Below are 20,659 nucleotides of genomic sequence, written 5' to 3' on the forward strand. Positions count from 1 at the left end.
GTCCAAATTAATTAGCCCACAATTACTAGAAAGGAAATTAGAGTTGTAAGAGTTGTAACATCAATCATATTTCACCACATGAACTGAGAAGCAGAGAAAACATTACCATAGAAAGAGCACAAGCGAGAGCATGCCAAAGCGCAAGGAGGGGTGATATCAAGAAAGGGAGCCCGGACACCTTCTAAGTCCCTAGCTATGGCCCACTCCAGAAGCCTCAGTGTGTTCCACTTTTGGAATCTATGAGATTTTCCTGGATTATCACAGAAATCCTCCTTTTTTATTTTAGCAAAAATTGTTTTCAATTTAAAGACTCTCAACTACACTAAAGTACTCTCAGTATGTGTCTCTCTACCTTACTGCTTTTAACTTCTAATATTTAGATCAACATTTACCAAATGACTGCTGTAAATTGCCAACAGATCTTTGTCCAGTCCACTTATAATTCCCCAAATAGAACTCACACCTTTTTCAGTTGTGACCATTTGCTTCATCAACTAGAATGATTTCTCATTTCACCATACCTGTCAAACACTACTTATCCTAGAAAACCCATCTCGATGTTCTTATAAAATTCACAATGCCTTTGCTGTTTACAGAGTAGATTTCATCTCTTCTCTCCTCTGAAACCCATGATACTTTTTTTTTTATCCTTACCATTCCTTCCTCTTCACTCCCACTCTCAAGATACCGAATAAGACAGGTATAATGGAGGTGACCCATGGCACCTAGAAGTAAGCATCCAGATTGACATTACCCCTTCAACATATATTCAGTTGTTTATGAAATTGTCAAATTTTTCTGTTCTCCTTCCCATATTTCTTCATCTTATATGAAAGATTGTCAAAAGATAGCACACATTTTAATTTTATTTTTTAATTTTCCAGAGCTACTTCTAAGTTGTGGTTTCCTATCTATTCCTTTGCCCATCTTTTTTTTTTTTTTTAAGATTTTATTTTTAAGTAATCTCTACACCAGAGATGTGGGGCTTGAACTCCCAACCCTGAGATCAAGAGTCACATGTTCCACCAACCTAGCCAGCCAGGCACCCCACTGATGTCCATCTTTTTGAAAATGCTACAAAAGACACAAAGAAAGAACAAATGAGAAGGCAAAGAAAAAGGGAAGGAGATTCTAGTGCACTTAGCTATAGACTACTAAGTTCATTTTGTTTTAAGAATCATATGCATTAGTTTATTCCTCAGCTCCTTGAGGGGAAAGTTGTATGATTCATACTTCTGAGTCTCCATACCTAACAAAGTGATCAGCACATATCAGGGCATTAATAAGTATTTGAAATGGAGAGCAAACAAATGCAGAGGCATGTGTAGAGAAAAAAAGGAGATTTCAACCCACAGAAATCTGGAATACCATGGAATCTTTTATTTTCCTCTTCCTGGAATTCTTGGTAAACAAGCACTAAAAATCTTCAAGGGCCTTCCAGCTCTCATCCAGTGTAAGTGTAAATTCTAGGAAACCAATCTGAATTCAGGTGTCAATTCTCCTATGTATGTGGTCACTAAATGGTGTGCCAGATACCAGCACACAGAGTATCTATACAGAAAAGGGGAGGAGTTACCTAAACATAAACATAAGGTTACCTATTGAGAGTGAGAATCTCTAAGGCAATGTCCTCAGCCAAACACTAGGTAGAATCAGTTTAACATGGCATGTGCATTCAGCCCTGCTAGGGCAGGTTTCCTCTGAAAACTTTCTAACCTCCTTTCTCCAGCCAGTGCATGGTTTCAGACTCCCAAGGAAACACACTTTCCACTAAAAGAAGTCTCATTCTGTCCTGCTAAGTGGATGACCAGTGCCACTCATCTTTTGGCTTTTCTTTAGACTGAGCGGCACTGGGTGTGATCTGAGCTGCATCTGGTTGCTCTCAGGTCTTGGCAAGTAGGACAGGCTACGGGGATGCTAAAAGGAGGTTTCTTGGACTCACAGCTTCTATAAGACTCTGCTTTTCTTAGGCCGGGATGGAATGGCCTTCAATCCCAAACAGGGTGAGCTTAATTGCAGGATTTGAGCAAGAGATTTCATGTTTTTAACAGAGTGTGAGGAAACTAAGACTGGGTAATAAGGGGATCAGAGTAATTAAAGTGTATAAAGGACATCACAAGACTTACCAGAAACTGCCTGGGATGGGTCTCAATGAAAATGCATGTCCTTCAAAGGATGTGGCTGTTCAGGCCTTTGGCTCATGATAGGATTCTCATTACACATGATTCTCACTTTGGGCACCAGAGGGCCAGGGTTCAAACCTGTAAGATCCAACCTTGTGACACTAAAAACAATAGTGACTCCCCAAGACTTCATTTCTGCATTTCATTAGTGCCCCTTGCCCCCCTTTTGGACCCAACAAACTTGTAGGACTGTTCTGTCCCATCTATTAAGAGACTCAAACCTGGCAGTATCCTAAACACAAAGTGGGGAAATGTGGCATAGATCCATAGATAGCTCAGCCAGAGGAGGGGCACAGTAGTGTTTATTGTATAGCTATCCTTGAGCCACTGGTTCCATCAATAGGCTAAGGAAGGGTTTCAGCTGACTCTCTACAAAATTGATTGCTTGTGTTCTAAAGGAAACCTTTTAAGGATTGAAAAGTCAAGCCCTACCCTATAAACCCTTGCACAGTGCCCAGGAATTCTTGCTGACTTATTCTGCCTTCCATAGCTCCTTTAAATGTCACCTGAAGATTACTCTGGTCTCTGTAAAAGCTTTCTCTGGCTACCTCTGTTCAGACTTCCCACTATTGTCCTTTTGACTTTGATATCTTCCTCCTTACACAGCTTACGACTGTCCACCTTTCTTTCTATCAGGATGATTTTGTAAGCACTGCTCTCAGGCATATGCCAGGTGAACCACCAGGAATGCGGAGGACTGATTGGCTGGCTGGCTGGCTAGCACATTAGAGGAAGAATGTTTAATGGAACCGAAGATCTTAGATATTAAAAAGAGAAAACTTGAGGGACATCATCACCATGCTCAAATACTTGATATACTGCCATGAGGAAAGAGGAAATAGAAGTAGTCTTTGTGATAAAAGAGAACCAACTCTTAAGTTATAGGAAAATTGTTATTTATAGATATAGATACACATATACTTAGGTAAAGATGTGAAAGACTTATACACTGAAAATTATAAAACATTAATGAAGGAAACTAAAGAAGACACAGATAAATAGACATCTGGTGTCCATGGATTGGAAGAATTAAAATTGTTAAAATATCCAAACTACCCAAAGTGATCTACAGATTCAAGGCAATCCCTATCAAAATCCCAATGTCATTCTTTACAGAGATAGAAATGAACAATCCTAAAATTCATGTGAAACCACAAGAGTCCCTAATGTAAACTATGGTTTTGTGTAAAAATGATGTGTCAATGTTGGTTCATCTATTGTAACAAATACACCACTCTGGTGTGGGATGTTAATAGCGGAGGAAGCTGTGCATGTGTGGGGGCAGGAGGTATACAGGAATTCTTTGTACTTCCTACTCAGTTTTGCTATGAACCTGAAACTGCCCTAACAAATAAATTCCATTTAAAAACCCCACAATATTCCTGAATTTCTCTGTATCTAATAACACAGGTTGTTGTAAGATATAAAGATAAAAAGATATGTTTTATAAGATAAAAACAAATATAAGAAACAAATATAAAAAGCATTGTAAGAATAAGATATATAAGAAACAGAAGTTGACAGAACTAAGAGGAGAAATAGAAAAATACACAATCATCACTGGATATTTATTTGTATTTTTTTCACAGTCATCATTGGGTATTTTAACAATCCTCTCTCAGTAGGTGTTAAACAAGTAGACCAAAAAATCAGTAAGGACCTAAAAGATTTAATCAACACAGTAAGTAACCAATACGTGATTGTGAGAAAAAACTGGATAGATTCCTAAAGATATTTTCCACAAATTTTACTATGCATCTTTTGGTAGCTCAGTTGATAGAGTGGAGGACGATAGGATGTACATCCTGGTAGACACCCTTAGGTCTCTGACCAAGGATCAAAGGAGAGTGCAAGTACAGCATACTATTGTCAAGGATGTGGACTCCACCTTGTCTAAGCCCATACAGTGGATATGATTAAAAATATATATATACTTGGACTTAGAAAATCAAGTGAAATAGATTGTAAATATAAACTGTATTTATAATTTGGTTGTTTTCTTTGAATACTGAGCACAGTTGTAGGATCTCTGCCCCAATAGTCATACAGAGGTCTGTGTTAAGTCTTTGAAATCGGGAGACAAAATATTCTACTCTTGAAAGTCAAACAAGGGGGCGCCTGGGTGGCTCAGTTGTTAAGCGTCTGCCTTCGGCTCAGGTCATGGTCCCAGGGTCCTGGGATCGAGCCCCGCATCGGGCTCCCCGCTCTGCGGGAAGCCTGCTTCTCCCTCTCCCACTCCCCCTGCTTGTGTTCCCTCTCTGGCTGTCTTTCTCTCGGTCAAATAAATAAAATCTTTAAAAAAAAAAAAGAAAGTCAAACAAGAAAGAAACCACATAGTGGTGGATGAGATTCTGTATTCTTGGGCTGAGATCTTGCAGTTTGCATTGTTCTGGGACCTCAGGCTTCCCAGGCTTCAAGTCTCTGAATTTCTTTCACAGATGAGAAAGATTCTTAGCAGCAAGTTTCCTGGGGGGGCCTCGGGCGATTATTTTGGACATGTACAGAGCTTTCCAAATGGTCCAGGAGAGGGTAAGGCTGCAAGCATTTCTCCTAGTTTCTCCTGCACACTTGCATCATTATGTCATGCCCAGCAGGACAAATAGACATGGCCAGAGACCTCAGAAGATAGCACCATTTGAATCCATTTTGTGTGGCTCATTTGAGACCTCTAGTATCTCTAGAGGTGGGCATCCATAGGTCAAAGTTCTATTGGCATCCCAAGAGTGGTAAACTGGCCACTACCATTCTCCAGTATTGGGAGAATGTCCTATTTTGCCAGGCTTTTCTCCCTCACTTATAAATAAGACTTCTCATTTATTCCCACTGCTGTCACATCGAGCACACATCTTCCCTAGGCACTGCTCCCAAGAGGTCTGCAGATCTTTTGACTTCCTCAATTCTTTTTCCTCACTTCTATCAGAAGTCTAAAATACAAAAATGATCTTTATGGCAGTGATTCTCACAGCATGGTCCCTGGTTCAGTAACATCAGCATCACCTAACAACCTATTAGAAATGCAAGTTCTCAGGCCCCTGGTTTACTAAATCAGAGATTCCAGAGGTTGAGTCCAGCAACATCTTTAACAAGCCCTCAGGTGATTGGGGTGCACACTAAAGTTTGAGAACCACTGCTCTATGCTTTAAACCCTGCCCACCTCTCTTTAGTTATTTGTCTCCACACCAGTAGGGAACCTCGGTCCCAATATGCCTACACCTATACCCTTCAAAATGCATTGCAGTTCTTTTTCTGAGAGTCCACAGAACATCTCAGAGTTAGCACTGCTCTCCCATCCCTCTCCCTTCACTTTTATGTTGAAATTTATGGGGTTTGAGAAAGAGATCTCTGTCTCTATGCCCAAAACTCTCCTTTTTTAAGGACACAAGTCATATTGGATTAGAGCCCACACTAAAGACCTCATTTTAACTTGATTACCTCTGTAAAGACCCTATTTCCAAATAAGTTCACATTTTGAGGTATTAGGACTTCTGTATATTTGAGGAGGGAGGGAGGGACACAGGAAGATCTGGGGGAAAATCCCTTTCATGTGTCCTGAGAACCTCCCAATACCATCATGGGATTATTTTTCCCTTCTCTTGGGAAGCATAATTGATTAAGATAGACAATGACTATTGTCTATTTTTAAGAAAGTAAGCCAGGTCTGGGTGCTTCTTCTCTGCCCGAGACTGGATATTTGTAAGAGAGAGGGAAATATAAAGCATAAACATATACAACCTCCCTGTTTAAAGCTCTTTGTGTAAATTTGTCCCCAAATATCTTTAATTTTATCAAATAAATAATTTTATCCAAATGTGATTGGATGTCATCAGGGAGCCACAATTTCTGCCTTCAGATTGGCTGAAACATCCTCCAACCACATCCCCCAGCTTTGGCTGAGAAAGGCACCTGTTTTTCTCTGAAGTCTGGGCAGTAACTGTGAATTAATTTCTCTGCTTCTGTCACACACTAGCAAAAGAGACACATCAGCATATTGGCGTTCTGTAATCTCCACTTGGTTTCAATCAAAAAGAGCAAGAATTCTTTTCATATAAGGTGCATGGAAATCCCAAGTTTGGTGGGCCCTAAGACAGAAACGCTAAAGTATGGAGAACTGAGGTGTGGCTACTCTCCCCTGTATCAAGAGGAGAGGAGGCGAGAATCTATTTTTCTCCTCCATTCTGGCCTTGTTCGTATGCTCCTCACCAGGGGCCTGCAGGCTTGGGCTTCTGGGGAGGATGAGGAGCGGGAGCACGCTGAGTTCTCAGGAATCCTGTGTGCTAGGAGCCCCAGTGTGGGCTCAGAATCTGGGCTCTGTCCCCAGGTAAGGGTGTCTCCAGCCAACTCCTTCCCCAGTCGCCAGTAATAACAGCCGCCACGGGGCTACAGCTGCGCAGGGGAAAGGGGACCTCTCTGGGAAACGAAGAGTTATAGGTTCTAAAGAAAGGTACTGAAAGCTTCCCAGCCGCAGGAATCCACCCACCCTGAGACAGGCTTCTTCTCTTCCGGCAAGCAGAATTGGGGGAGGAAGCCTCTGCAGACTCTGCTCCGCCAAGACTAGCGAGCGGGCATAGACTGGCACCGCCTATCTGCAGGTGGGTCTCAAGGAGCAAAAGGGGACTAGGAGTCAAGCTTTTTTCTCGGTCCTTTTAACTCACGTCCTACGCTTCCTGGAGGCTCCAAGACTTCTTTTCTGGCTTCAGAACTGAAAAGCATCAAACTCAAAATTTAGCAGACTGCAGCTTTGGTCTTCTTTACACCACCAGCACCCTCCCCACCCCCACCCCAAAGCGATCTGGAGTGAAAAGGAATTCATTCCTCCGTTCAATAAATACTTTTTGAGCGCTTACTGGGCGCCAGGAGGAAGCTGACGCGACCCCTGTCTTCGGAGTGCTCCTACGTTCTAGATCCCAAGAGCTTCGCTTCCGGAGCGGATAGTTTGTTTTTAAAGATCTTTCCCTTCAGCTTCTGGAGTGAGAAGAGCTGTTCTGGCTGGGCGGATGCAGGTTGGAGTCCCGGGGTGGGGGGTGGGAGAGGGAGGAAGAATTTCTTCCTTAGGGTCCTTTGGCAATATCTACAGTCTTGGTCTCAGTTGGAGGTTCAGAAAACAACGCTGAAAAAAAAGAGCAGAAAGATATGATTGGAAGTGTAGACAAAACTCCCCTGCGGGTTTGGTAGCGTGGCCGAGCGGTCTAAGGCGCTGGATTTAGGCTCCAGTCTCTTCGGGGGCGTGGGTTCGAATCCCACCGCTGCCAGGGTTTTGTTTCTATTCATAAGTAGTCACAGCCTTCATCTTCACTTCAAATAAAAGTGTAGGTTCCTGCGGGTTTTGACCAAATCTCAAACTCCAATATCTGAATTTTCTGAATACGCGGCTCTAGACCGACGGAATGCGACTAGTGAATGAATGACTCAGTTTACCGACAGGTAGCTCGTAAGTCAAGCTGATCCGTAAAAGACACACTCCTCCGGATCCTCGATCCCCCTTCTGTTCGGAAGGGAGAGAATAAGGCCTTGCTTGCCAAAGGGATGGCATTTAACCTGGGGCACTCTAGAGAGGAGAGAGAGTTTTGGAATCTTGACATAACTTTGAAAGTGCAGTAAACGGTAAGGGTGTGCATAGAAGGGAGCAGGGAGTGAAGTGAGCCTTTGTCTCATCATTTGCTCCTAAGAGTTAACTTGAAAAAATTCGGCAGTCCCACTCAGAGCCGAAGTAAAAAATTCAGTTGCACACAGCGCCCAAAGTGTCCCTGTGGTCCCTGGTGCTGCCTCTCAGACCCCTAATGAGTTACCTATAGGGTGTTCTGTCTTATTTCTCCTTCCACTTGCCTCTGGGGACCGCACTACTACACCACCCCCACCCCCCCTTTCGGTCTCTCCTTCCAAGTCCACCAACAGGACAGCAAGGATGTGTTAATCAGGAAGCTAATCATTGAGGGAGGCGGCTGCTCACCAGCTCAGGGAAGAGATTCGACAACCAGGCTTAGCCAGGCAAGGAAGACCACCCCGACTCCCACCTAGCTCAAAAAGAGTCCTAGGATGGGTTTGAAGTCAGAATTAGGGCTCTTTAAGAAACATTCTCACTTTCTGGCCTTTGAGGGCAATGCCTTTCCTGCCCCATGTATGTGTACAGCCTTTGGTACCCAAAAGGTGCCTTGGGCATGATTATGATACACATATACAGATTTGAATACATACTGCATACAGATTTGAATACATACTGCATACAGATTTGAATACATACTGCATACAGATTTGAATCCAGGCACTGTCCCCTCCTCAGGACTTCAAGAAGGAGTTACGGGCTCATTCTAGTAAATGGTGTTGGAACCTGACTGGCCTGTGCCCTAAAGGAGGCAAGAGTTAAAGATTGTCCATGTGGCTTCTTACTCTAGTCAACCTCAACAGTAGTGACATTTTGGACTGGATAAATCTTTACTGTGGGGATTGGGGGTCGTGTGTATTGTAGGATGTTTAGTAGCATCACTGGTCTTTACCCACCGGATACCAGTAACATTGCCCCAGTTATGACAATTAAAAATGTTTCCAGACATTATCAATGTCCTCTCGGAGGCAAAATCATCCTTAAAGACAGAGGGTGCAACTATTATGTCCCACTGTGTGGCTTGTCTTCTCAATACCTCAACAGTGCCTTTTGAAGGGCAAAGTTTTCTAATTTTGATGAAGTACAATTAATCACATTTTTCTTTTATGGATCATGCTTGTGGTGTTGCATCTAAAAAAATCTTTCCCTGATACAAGGTGACAAAGATTTCATTCTAAATATTTTGTGGTTTGGGTTTATGATCCATTTTGAGTTAATTTTTTATGTGGTGTGAAGTAAGGATCAATATCATTTTTTTAACATTATTTGTTGAAAAGACTACCTTTCTAAAGAGTACATTTATCATGAGCACTCAGTGATGTATAGAATTGTTAAATCACTATATTGTACACCTGAAACTAATATAATGCTGTATGTTAACTATACTGGAATTAAAATTAAAAACTTAATAAAAAATAAATTAAAAATGGCTACCTTTCTCTACTGAATTGCCTTTGAAACTTTGTCAGCCATCAATTGATAATATTATGTGTGGTTCTATCTCTGTACTCCTGTTCCATAAATCTATTTTTCATATTTTAATGCCATACTATAGTCTTTTTTTTTTTTTTTTTAAGATTTTTTTACTTGACAGTTCGAGAGGGAAAACAAGCAGGGGGAGTAGGAGAGGGAGAAGCAGGTTTCCCGACAAGCAGGGGGCCCGACGCGGGGCTTGATCCCAGGACCCTGGGATCATGACCTGAGCTGAAGGCAGACACTTAGTGACTGAGCCACCCAGGCATCCCACCAATGCTATAGTCTTGATTATAGTAGTTTTTATACATCTTGATGGCAGAGTTACTTTCCTCCAACTTTATCGTTCTTTTTAAAGTTGTTTTGGGCATGCTATGTCTTTGAATTTCCATGTCAATTTTTGGAATCAGCTGGTCAGTTTCTAAAAACAAAACAAAACAAAGCCAGAGGTGCCTGGCTGGCTCAGTTGGAAGGCAAGTGACTCTTGATATTGGGGTTGTGAGTTCAAGCCCCACATTAGGTGTAGAGATTACTAAAAATAAATATGCTTTAAAATAAAAAACTTGTCTTAAAAAATAAATAAAAACCAAATCTTACTGTTATTTTGATTAGAATTACACTGAATCTATAAATCAATTTAGGGATAATTTATATCTTAACAATATTGAGTCTTCTCATTCACAAATGTGACATGATTTTCCTTGTATTTAGGTTTTCTTTCATCCATCTCAGCATTTGTGTGTGTGTGTGTGTGTTTGTGTGTACAAATCTTGGACATATTTTATCCCTAAGTATTTCATATTTAATGATTCTGTTGTAAATTGAATTGTTTTTTAAATTTTCAATTTCTGATTGTTCATTGCTAGGTACAATTATACATATGTAGATAGAGTATAAACAGTAATATACGCAATTAATTTTAATATTTACCTTGTATCCAACAACTTTGCTAGATTCACTTATTATAGCTTTCTGTGGATTCTGTCGGATTTTTACATAGCCATTCACATTTTCTTGGAATAAAAAATAGATTTACTTGTTTGTTTAAACCTGGATGCCTTCTATTTCAATTTTTTTCCATTATTGATTGGGCAAGAATCCCCAGTACAATGTTGAACAAAGTGATGAAAGCAGATGTCTACATTTGCTCCCCATCTTACAGGGAAAACATTCAGTCTTGTATCATTTAAGTGTGAAGTTCTTCATAGTTTCCATTTATCAGGTTGAGGAAGTTTCCTTCTTTTCCTAATTTGCTGAGAGTTTGTGTCAGGAATGAAAGTGGACTTTGTCAAATGCTTTGTCTGCATTTTTTAGTAAGATCATATGATTTTTCTTTTTAGTCTGTTGAAATAATAAATTACATTGATTGATTTTGAATATTAACCAGCTTTGCTTTTCTGGGATAAATACCACTGGATTCAGATATATTGTTATTTTATATATTGTGGATTCAACTTGTTGAAGTGTTCAACTAGGTGGGGAGGAGACTGGATTTCACCTTTTAGCCCCTGCCTGGTGCACTAACTCCTGAGTTACAGCTTCTTATTGTATTCTTCTAAGAGAGACCTTCATTTGTTGATCTGCAATCAACAAAACTGGCAGAAGGAAGAAGTAACAGATACTTGTCCCTAAAATTGCAACTCACCCTCCCCAGGCAATCACACTCTAAGATAAAGCCCCGGGCTCTGCCCGCCGCACCCCCCCCCCCCCCCCAGAGGAACAGAAACTACGAAAATGCAGCCTCCGCGTCTGAGTCTGGAGGCAGCCCCAGCTACAACGCCCCTCCCCCCCCCCCACCCCCTCACCTTGGATTTATCCTGCACAATACCCACTACGACTTCTAGTCTCTCCTAACCTAGAAAATCTCTCAAGTGTCAGTGCAGATCGCTCTGAGAGTGGCTCCAGCCTCTCCCCCAAGCTTCCCGGCCTCCGACGGTCTCCCAGATTCCTGGGCTGAAGCTTTGGGAAGAGCGCAGTGACATTGGGAGAGGCTTCTCTGTCCCACCTCTTCTACAAACTGTGTAAAAGGCCATGGAAAAGTGAATACTTTAGAATATATTGATAGTTAGCCTCCGAGGATTAAATGAGCCATTTAAGATCCATGCAATCATGTACTGGAAAGCCCATTCTCAGCTGTCATTTAGGGATGTATTTGCTCCTAGAACTAAGGCGTTCAATCCAGAGCTCACCCCAGGTGTGCGGGAGGAGATAAGGGAGTGAGAAGCCCTCGTTCATCTTGAGATGCATAAAAATACAAGACTGAAGGACAAATAGAGGAACCTAGAGGGACTAGGGAAGAGCCATTCTTATCCGTGGCTTCTCATTGTAATCTGTGGTCCTTTGCAATCCACGTGCTGTGGTTTGTGGTCTGGTAATGGTAGCAAAGCAGCATTTGGCAACTGCCACCCAGGCATTGAACCCGGGGAGGACCTTTCTTGGCTGTGTCACAGCAGGTGTCCCCAGAAACAGTCGCTGGCTCCAGCTGGTCTGACGTGACCGGCAGGACAAGTGAGATGTCCTTAAAAGGAATAGAATGGCTTGTTGAAATCTCCTGAGGCACTGCTTTTCTCTGCTGGCTGCACTTGGGAAACTATAAAATACCGAGGCTTGGATCCCACCCCTGGAGATTACGGTGTCATTGGTCTAGAGCTCGGCCTCCATGTGAGAATTTTTAAAAATTCCACACGTGCTTCTCATGAACAGACAGAGTTAAGAACTACCGCTCTAGGGATATAGTGATTCTTTTGGACATGACGTGCCGGGTCCAAAAACCGGACGGAACCCGAATGCTCTTCAAAAATGGCGTCAGCTAGCAAATGAAGGTGACTTGTAAACAGGGGCAGAATATTCTGTGACTATGAAATCTGCCTGATGAGAGAGGGTAGCTGCAGGGATTGGAAGCCCCAGTCTGGAGTCTGCGCAGCTGGGGGACTTTCTCCTGTCACTTCTCACTAAGACGTCTTTCTCGGAAAAATGAGCACATTGTGTCACTGAGCTTGGAGGAAGACCTCGAGAGGATGTTCCTTCCGGGGCCCTGGCCATGGCTTTGAGGGGTGCATTGAGACAGGCAGAATTTGTCGGCAGGGAACTTGAGTGCTGCTCTCTGTTCGCCCCTAACCTCCTGGTGAACTTGGTCTTTGAAGATTTATATCAGAACATTGCCAAATGGCAAGGCTTTCCGGAGCACTACCTGGCCAGAAAACAGGTGCCCTCTGCACTTGAACGGTTTGATCTGAAAAGCTCAGCCTCCATCCTCGTGTACTCATCCACTCACCCGACACCCACTCCAGCGCTACCCTATCAAGGCATTGGAGTGGTTATTCGTCATCCTTTGACCTCAGTTCAACTGGCAAAAGTTCCGCTTGGCAGCGGTGGGATTCGAACCCACGCCCCCGAAGAGACTGGAGCCTTAATCCAGCGCCTTAGACCGCTCGGCCACGCTACCACAGGTGGAGGGTTGCTCTGCCTTTTTTTTTCTGATAGTAACTACCTTTCTTTACATCTCAGCCCTATAGCTTAGATTTGTGTTCTGAAGTCCTAACCTTAAGAGCAAGTGGAGGAAGGGTTTGGAGAGAGCAGGGCTCATCGAGAAAGCCTCCTTTCCCCTGTAGGCTGTGGATTGCTCATCCCCCACCCAGGGCTTACAAGAGAAGTATTTTACCGAGTGAATGAAATTTGTAGCACAGGAGAAAGCTGTGGGCCTTTTGCAGGTGCCGACTATGTTTTATTCCTGTTGGCTTCCTCTCAGTCTTGCTACAAATTTCTTAGGAAGATAAAGGAAGATTCAAGCTAATTAAGGCCACAAAATCCTACCCACGAGGGAGCATGACTTATCAATGGAGATTTAGGGCATTTGCAAATGCGTGAACACCTACTTAGAACTGGAATCTGACCAAAAACCTAAAGAGGCCAGCGGAACTCTACAGTCCTTCCTTTTACCAGATGAGGTATCAAAGAGTTCATTCACACTTGCAGCTCTGCTACATTATTTCTTCAGAGAAGGCGAAGCCCTTATATGGTTTTACACTCTATTCCTAAAACACTTGGAGATGTCTCCTTTCTGCTCTCAGAGAGAGAGAGAGAGCAGATGCTCATTCCTTTCGAATTTGACGGTTTTAGGACTTTAGTGGTCTTCCAGATCTCCATGTTGGCATCTCAGCGTTGCAGTAGCGACCCCCTGAGACTGCTCTTGCTGCTCAAGAAACTTCATTTCAAGGAGGGGGTGAAGAAACGGAGGTAGCCCGTGTCCTTAAAAGAATGATGAAAAGAAACTTCAAGTTTTCTGGGGGCTTCTCGATCTAGGACTTTGAGTATGGAGCCAAGGAGGGGAGCTCCAAGAGGAGGGGAGCCAGGCTGGCGACGACTCCCGGGCCCTGTGGGCGTGGTCTCCCCGCCCAGCCCCAGAGCCTTTCCCTACCACTTCCCAGTAAGGGTCCCCGCGCCGAAAGTGAGCCGAGGTCCTGGGGGGCAGCCGGGCCGGGTGCGTGGTGCGTGGGTGGGTGGGGTGGGGATGGGGGTGGGTGCGGGCACGTCGGAACCCAGGGTGGGGCAGGGGCGAGGGCGCTGAGAGGGGGCGTTCCTTGAGGGGCCTCCACCTGAGCCTGAGGTCCAGCGGTTCGCGGCCGCCTACGCGGGGCCCACTGGGGTGGGTTCCCCTTTCCTTTCCTCCGCAAGCCCTGCCCCACCCGAACTCACGCATCCCTTTCGCCAACGCCCCCTTCCCCTCCCTCTCTTACCGATTTCTGGCCCCGCGACGGTCGGCCGTACTCCCCTCCCCACTGAAGAAAAGAACTCGGGGAGGAGAAATGAGGCAACAGGTGAGAGCCCGGCCCAGCGGTCTTGAAAATCGCCGCCCGGGGGTGCCTGGCTACCGTCCGGTCGCAGCGTGTGTTTGGCTCTCTTCAAAGGGAGCTTCCGACCAATCCGAGGCAACGTGCACCTGGGACGGGCGGTGTCTTGGCCCCGTCATTTCCAGAAAGAGCAATGACTCAGCCTCTGCATCGTGCGCCCTTCGATAGCTCAGCTGGTAGAGCGGAGGACTGTAGACTAGACACATGTGGACATCCTTAGGTCGCTGGTTCGACTCCGGCTCGAAGGAGGTGCCTGATGCTTTTGCTGGCCATCATGAAGACCTCGGCCGGCTAGTGCCAAAGGCCAGCAACACAGGCCGAAGCCAGGAAAACACTTTCCGGAACTCCTACAGCTACGCGTATGCTCTCCCCAGGGAACACACCTGCACTATCTTCCCGCGGTCACCAGACCCATGGCCTGCAGCACAATACAGTCCACCTTGCTGCTGCTTTTTGGAGCCGTCCAGACCACTTCCCACATCATCCCGGGCACTTTACAGTTTTATGCACCCACCACTTGTGCTCTGGACTCTGCCACCAGCACCAGTTTGCCCAAATGGACAGATACCTGCCAAAGAGGTGGCCAAACAGGCTCTGCCCAGGGCAAGCCCTGGAAGCAGACAAGCATATAGGCCATCACAGGGGTCACCGGCAACCATGGCATCCTTGAAGACTTTACTCTTTCACTCTGTATCTGTCCTCCAGTTGTACTCTGTTCTCTTTGTCTCTGTGTGTTTTTGTTTCCTGACTCTGATGCTGTATACATATTTGACCTAGAGAGACAAAAATTGCTCATTTTCCTGCTTAACCTAGTATTTGTACAGAATTGCCATTGGAGAGCTTTCAAGTAATTGCCAATTCTCTACTACACTTTAGCTGACATTGATAGGATGCAAATGCAGTTTTGTGAATGCAGTTTGAGAGGGCTGATTATAACTGTCAGTGGCCTATTTAGGTGGCTGGTCTCGTGTCTCAACTGTTGCTCCTGGGAGACGCAGGTTTTATTTGTATCATACTTTTTGCCTCTGGAGGCTTGTGGCTCTTGTTGTAAGAGCAATAATCTTTCCTACTCTGTTCACACCATTTGGCACACACAGGTGATCTACATGAGGATTTTATAGCTCTTCCTCCGCAAAGAGACCTGAGGTTTGAATGTCACCATATGCAAAAATTAGGGTCTTGCAATCAAGGATGGAATCTTTGGCCTCTCTTCAACATTCTAGAATTCTACCTCTTCATGCACTGAGCTAATGCTTCCACCATTACATTTAGATTTTTTTTTCTTGTCTACTAAGAAATGTGCCCTGAGAATTATGAACTGAGACAGGTATCCTTCAATAAGGGTATATAGTAAGTCCTGCATCCTCTTAGCTCAAGAACCTATGTCATATTGATTCAAAAGAGCTGTCACTCCTTAGGACTGGTGTTCAGGTATGTTTTATTCACAGGCTTTTTTATAAACACCTAATCTGCCTCAGGTACTGTAATTGTGCCAGGGAAATAGAGATTAAAATATAGGCATTGCCCTAAAACTGTTTAGTGTCTGTAGGGGGCAGATAGATGGAAGCAGATAATTACAATATAATGTCCTGAAAACTGCAATAGAGGTAAATAGAACATTCCATGCAAATCTAAAACTAAAATCAACCTTGGGAAGTTTTAATTCAGGCTGGGGTGGAGGTCAGAGTAGAAAATGTGGGAGGTCTCCTGGTAGCGCCAGTGCACTGAACTCAGTTGAGTTTTAGAAAATGAGAGTAAATCTGTGATCAGGTGAGTTCACTGGATGCAGAACAGTTTTAGGAAAAATAAACAGACACTTGAAGAGTGTTGATTTTGTGTGTTACCATATATGGTATCACTAGAGCATACATACAACCCCAGGACTAGCAAGAAATGAAGATATCAATAATTATGCATGAAATTTTATCCAATCTCATCATATCCCTACAGTTCTAATTGCTGCCCACCCCAGAAGCAAGGGGAAGATTTCTCTTTTGAGTCTTCATAAAGAAGATACCATGGCTTTATCACTTGATCTGAATATTATTCTACCAGAATGGTCAGCAGAAGAAAAAGGGATAATGTCCATGTACTTCAACATTCACCTCCATTCATTATCATTTTCTCTGCACATACTTTTTTTGTCACTGCCTGGCTTGGGTCAGCTGACAGATAAAGGCAGAAATATTGCAGATGGCAAGAGAGAAAAATCTTATGTCAAAATAAGGGTTTGCTTCTTTTTAGATTTGACAAGAATAGGGAATTGAGAAATTTCCATTCAAGATCTCTGGAGGGGCTCCTGGCTGGCTCAGTCAGTTGAGAATGCGACTCTTGATCTCAGGGTTGTGAATTCAAGCCTCGTGTTGGTTTGGGTGTAGAGATTGCTTAAAACTAATATCTTAAAAAAAAAAAATCCTTTTTTTTTGTTAAGTAGGACACAGGGCTTGAACTTAGGACCCTGAGATCAAGAGTTGGATGCTTAACTGATTAAACCACACAGGTACTCCCTGCCTTCCCCCCAAAATAAGATCTCTTGAAATTGTCTTTTCTCCTCAAACCTCACCATCTGTTTACCACCTGGGGAGCCTTTCTCAGCAAGTACTGCCTCTAGCTGGGTTCCTGATGCCTGGATCAAAGCCATCCCAGTGTCAACTAAATGGCTCTAAACAGGATACAAATAAAAATGTTTACCTTTCAATAATGGAATTAATTAGAAACCAAAGCTTTTGTCACTCTCCTCCATCTCTGCACTAGGCTAATACCAGCAATCAAGAAGGATATAGCCTGGGGTGCCTGGCTGGCTCAGCTGATAGAGTGTATGACTCTTGATCTATGAGTTCAAGCCCCGCGTTGGGCATGGAGCCTACATTAAAATAAAAAAAATTAAAAAAATAAAAGGTTGTAGTCCAAGACTGGTAAAAGAGTGACTATTGGCATGTAAAATCCATAAATGAGGAAACATAAGACCCAGCCTCAAGTGGGATATATTTTCAATCAGTAACGGTGGAAGGGAGAGTGGAAAAACGTCAGCATCTGTCCATGATGGAGGATGAAGGCTATCTTCCTCTCAGGTGCACTTTTGCCTGCTAAGTCCCATATTGTACACAGACTGAAATATCTTGGGGCATTTTGTGGCACAGTTCCCTTAATTAAGTATCAGATATCAGAGGGGTGCCTGACTGGCTCCATTGGTAGAATGTCCTGGAGTGTCAGACTCGATCTCATGGTTGTGAGTTCAAGCCCCACCCTGGGCAAGGAGCCTACTTAAAAAAAAAAAAAAGTCAGATATCAGATAAAATCAGAGCCTGCTCCACCTAAAATCACTGAGCACTTTCCAATAAATAAAACTTTCTAAAATAGGGGAAGGTACGGTCCTGGAGGCTGGTAGCCATGAAAAATATTATGGTGACTCAGGATCAGAAGGCAGCCTCCCCTCTCTTTTTTGACCAGGCAGAAGAACAGGGTCTGAGACGCCACACCTGAAATGAATGCCTAAAAAACAAGCAGTTTCTTCCTAAGCTTGGTTTCCCAGGGCTTTTCTCATCCCTGCAGCCTCACTGTCCCCCTCAGTATGTCAGATAATGGGGCAAAAATCTGAGTCACAAAAAGGGGGACCAAGTTCCTGCCTCTCTGTCCTGTAGCATGACCCACCCTCAGCGGCAGGCCAACGCTGCCTCAGAAGACGGGAAGTATTGCTCTTTTTACAGGTGGGTGTTTCTTCCTCTCATCTTAATATTTTACTGAAAATATTGGAGGCCCCAAAAGGGCTACATCTGAAGTAACTAACTTTTTAAAAAAAGATTTTATTTACTTATTTGAGAGAGAGAGAGAGAGAAAGAGAGCGCAGAAGCAAGGGGAGCAGCAGAGGGAGAGGGAGAAGCAGGCTCCCCCTGAGCAGGGAGCCCAACTCGGAGCTCAATTCCAGGACCCTGGGATCATGACCTGAACCAAGGGCAGACACTTAACTGACTGAGCCACCCAGGCGCCCCTGAAGTAACTAACTTAATTCCATTCCCCCCACTCCCACCTGCACCCAAACTCTGTGACTCAGTGAAAATGTGCCATATTTCCTGGCTTATAAACACCAGGTGGGGGTGCCTGGTGGCTCAGTCGGGTTAAGTGTCTGCCTTGCGCTCTGATCAAGATCTCAGGGTGCTGGGATCAAGCCCCGAGTTAGGCTCCTTCCTCAGCAGGGAGTCTGCTTCTCCCTCTGCCCCTCACCCCACTCGTGCTCTCTCTCTCAAATAAATAAATAAAATCTTTAAAAAAAAAATAAACACCAGGTGAGGGCAAGGTTCTCACTCTGCTTTCATCCCTCTGCCTGTCTTTCATCAAATTCTTTCCTATTCTCTCTTACTTGTTTCAGGATCATCTTTTACCAGAATCTTTTCTTAGCTCCCCAAGTCTCAATTAGGTTCTCCTCCTCTTTGTCTCTTTGGTACTCTTAGATTACTTTCGCCTTTCCACCTATCACACTATACTGATAGTATACGTCCACATCCTCTTTAGGAGTGAGCTCCTTGAAATCTGGGGCAGTGCTCTATTCTTTCTAGTATCATCAGTACCTTGCACACTGCCTTGCACAGGACAGACACCCAGCTAATGTGAAATTATTAACTGGCCTGAGGCATTTTAACATCAGCTCAAGAAAGATTAGGGGTCTGAGTGAATCATTACATCTTGGAGTAAAAAGACCTGCTTTATTGGAAGACAAAAAAAAGCCCAAATTTCTTCTAAGATAACAACCAGAGATGACACATATCCCATGTAAAGAGCCCAGGGTTTTCTGTGGTGAAAAGCAAATGAGGAAGTGTCTGGGAATTACACAGTAAGATATTCAAATTAACCCTACTGCTGAGGAAACCTGAAAGTTGAAAACATCTACTTGATGGCACTGGAGAAATAACAAAGATGAGAATCGTTACTCAGCCAAAATATGAGAGAGGTAAAAATTCAGAGTGAAAATAACTAGAAAATCCCCACATTTAAGGAAATAACTCATATTATGAAGCCAGTGTGAATTGTATATCAAAAGCAGACAAGAACATAAGAGAATTACTATAGGCCAATTTCATTCATAAACATGGATATAAAAATTCTAAACAAAAAGCTAGCACACTAAATAGAGATATATATAAAGACAGAACTGGAGCTATTAGATAAAAGTAGGAATGATTGAACATTAGAAAAATTAATGTACTTCACCACACTAACAGACCAAAGGAGAAAAATAATGACTATTTTTAATAGATGCAGAAAATTCATTTAATAAAATTCAATATCTGTCATGATAAAAATGATAAGTAAACTAGGAATAGAAGACAATTTGCTTAGTTTGATGAAGTGTATCTCCAAAAAAAATTTTTCATTATATCTTGTATCTAACAACATATTTAATGGTGAAATGGTGTTAGATTTCTGTTTGAGACTGAAACAAGATTAGGATGTCCAAAAAAAAAAAAAAAAAAAAGATTAGGATGTCCACTAATCTCCTATTCAACATTATACTGAAAGTTTTCAGTAGAAGAAATGAAAATGAAGAAACGATTGTGTAAAGAGAACATTTCAAGAAATCTACAAAGTAACAATACTGTTGACACCATTTGTAGGATTTAAGATGCACCAACTGATGAATGAATTCCCTCCTAGGTGTTTCTCCCTCTTGGTGGGTAGGATGGCTTTTGATGACAATAGTTAGTCTCAAGCACCTTCTCTTCTCCCCTCTTTCTTCCTTCTAGTCTCCCTGGTGAGGTTGTGAGGTGTGAGGGCTCACATACACCCTCCCCCCACCCCATACCTTGCAGTTAAGCTGATCAGGTGAGAAGTCTTGGCCAGAGATGTGTGAGCACAAGTGATGTAAGTGTCCACTGTGCCAACTCTGTGCTCTCTTCCTCATCCTTGGTCACTGTGCCAACCTCACATTGAGAAGCCTGGATCTCCAAGCCGCTGCTGTAGCCCACAAGACTGTGATATGAGTGAGAAATAAATCTTCACTGTATAAAGCGCCCCCCCCCAAAAAAAAGAAAAGAAAAAGAAATCTATTATTGGAAAATGAAAGAAAATCTACACAAATGGAAGGACAGTCCATGTTTATGGACTGGAAAACTCAATACTATAAAAATGTCAAATCTTTCAAAGTAATCTATGATCTTAAAATTCAATAAAAATTCCACAATTGGCAGTGCAACTTGACAATTCTAAAGTATGTATGGGTATGCTAGGGCCAAAACTAGTTAATAGACTCTTGGAAAAGAACAAATAGAGAAGATTTGCTGTATCAGATAATAATCAGAATTGCTATGAAAACACAATTTAGTCAGTGCGGTGGTGATAAAGGATAGGCAAATATACCAATGAAACAGTACAATTTAGAAATAGATGAATGGTTGGGGCACCTGGGTGGTGCAGTTGGTTAAGTGTCTGACTTGTGATTTTGGCTCAGGTCATGATCTCAGGGTCCTGAGATTGAGCCCCATGTCCAATGCTGTGTCGGGCTCCGCACTGGGTGTGGAGTCTGCTTGAGATTCTCTTTCTCCCTTTCCCTCTGCCCTTCC

At 43.3% G+C, this 20,659-nt stretch overlaps 3 non-coding genes across 3 annotated transcripts; 2 read left to right on the forward strand and 1 right to left on the reverse strand.

Annotated features, from left to right (window-relative positions):
- The first annotated feature begins 7,350 nt into the window (after positions 1 to 7,350).
- On the forward strand, positions 7,351 to 7,432 carry TRNAL-UAG. The gene has a single exon. It is a non-coding gene; the product is annotated as a tRNA-Leu (tRNA).
- Positions 7,433 to 12,618: 5,186 nt separating this feature from the next.
- On the reverse strand, positions 12,619 to 12,700 carry TRNAL-AAG. The gene has a single exon. It is a non-coding gene; the product is annotated as a tRNA-Leu (tRNA).
- A 1,563-nt stretch (positions 12,701 to 14,263) lies between these two features.
- On the forward strand, positions 14,264 to 14,353 carry TRNAY-GUA. The gene is given in 2 exon segments: positions 14,264 to 14,300; positions 14,318 to 14,353. It is a non-coding gene; the product is annotated as a tRNA-Tyr (tRNA).
- The last annotated feature ends 6,306 nt before the right edge of the window (positions 14,354 to 20,659 follow it).

The sequence above is a fragment of the Phoca vitulina genome, unplaced genomic scaffold, assembly GCF_004348235.1.
Source record: "Phoca vitulina isolate PV1807 unplaced genomic scaffold, GSC_HSeal_1.0 scaffold20, whole genome shotgun sequence".
NCBI classification, from domain to species: domain Eukaryota; kingdom Metazoa; phylum Chordata; class Mammalia; order Carnivora; family Phocidae; genus Phoca; species Phoca vitulina.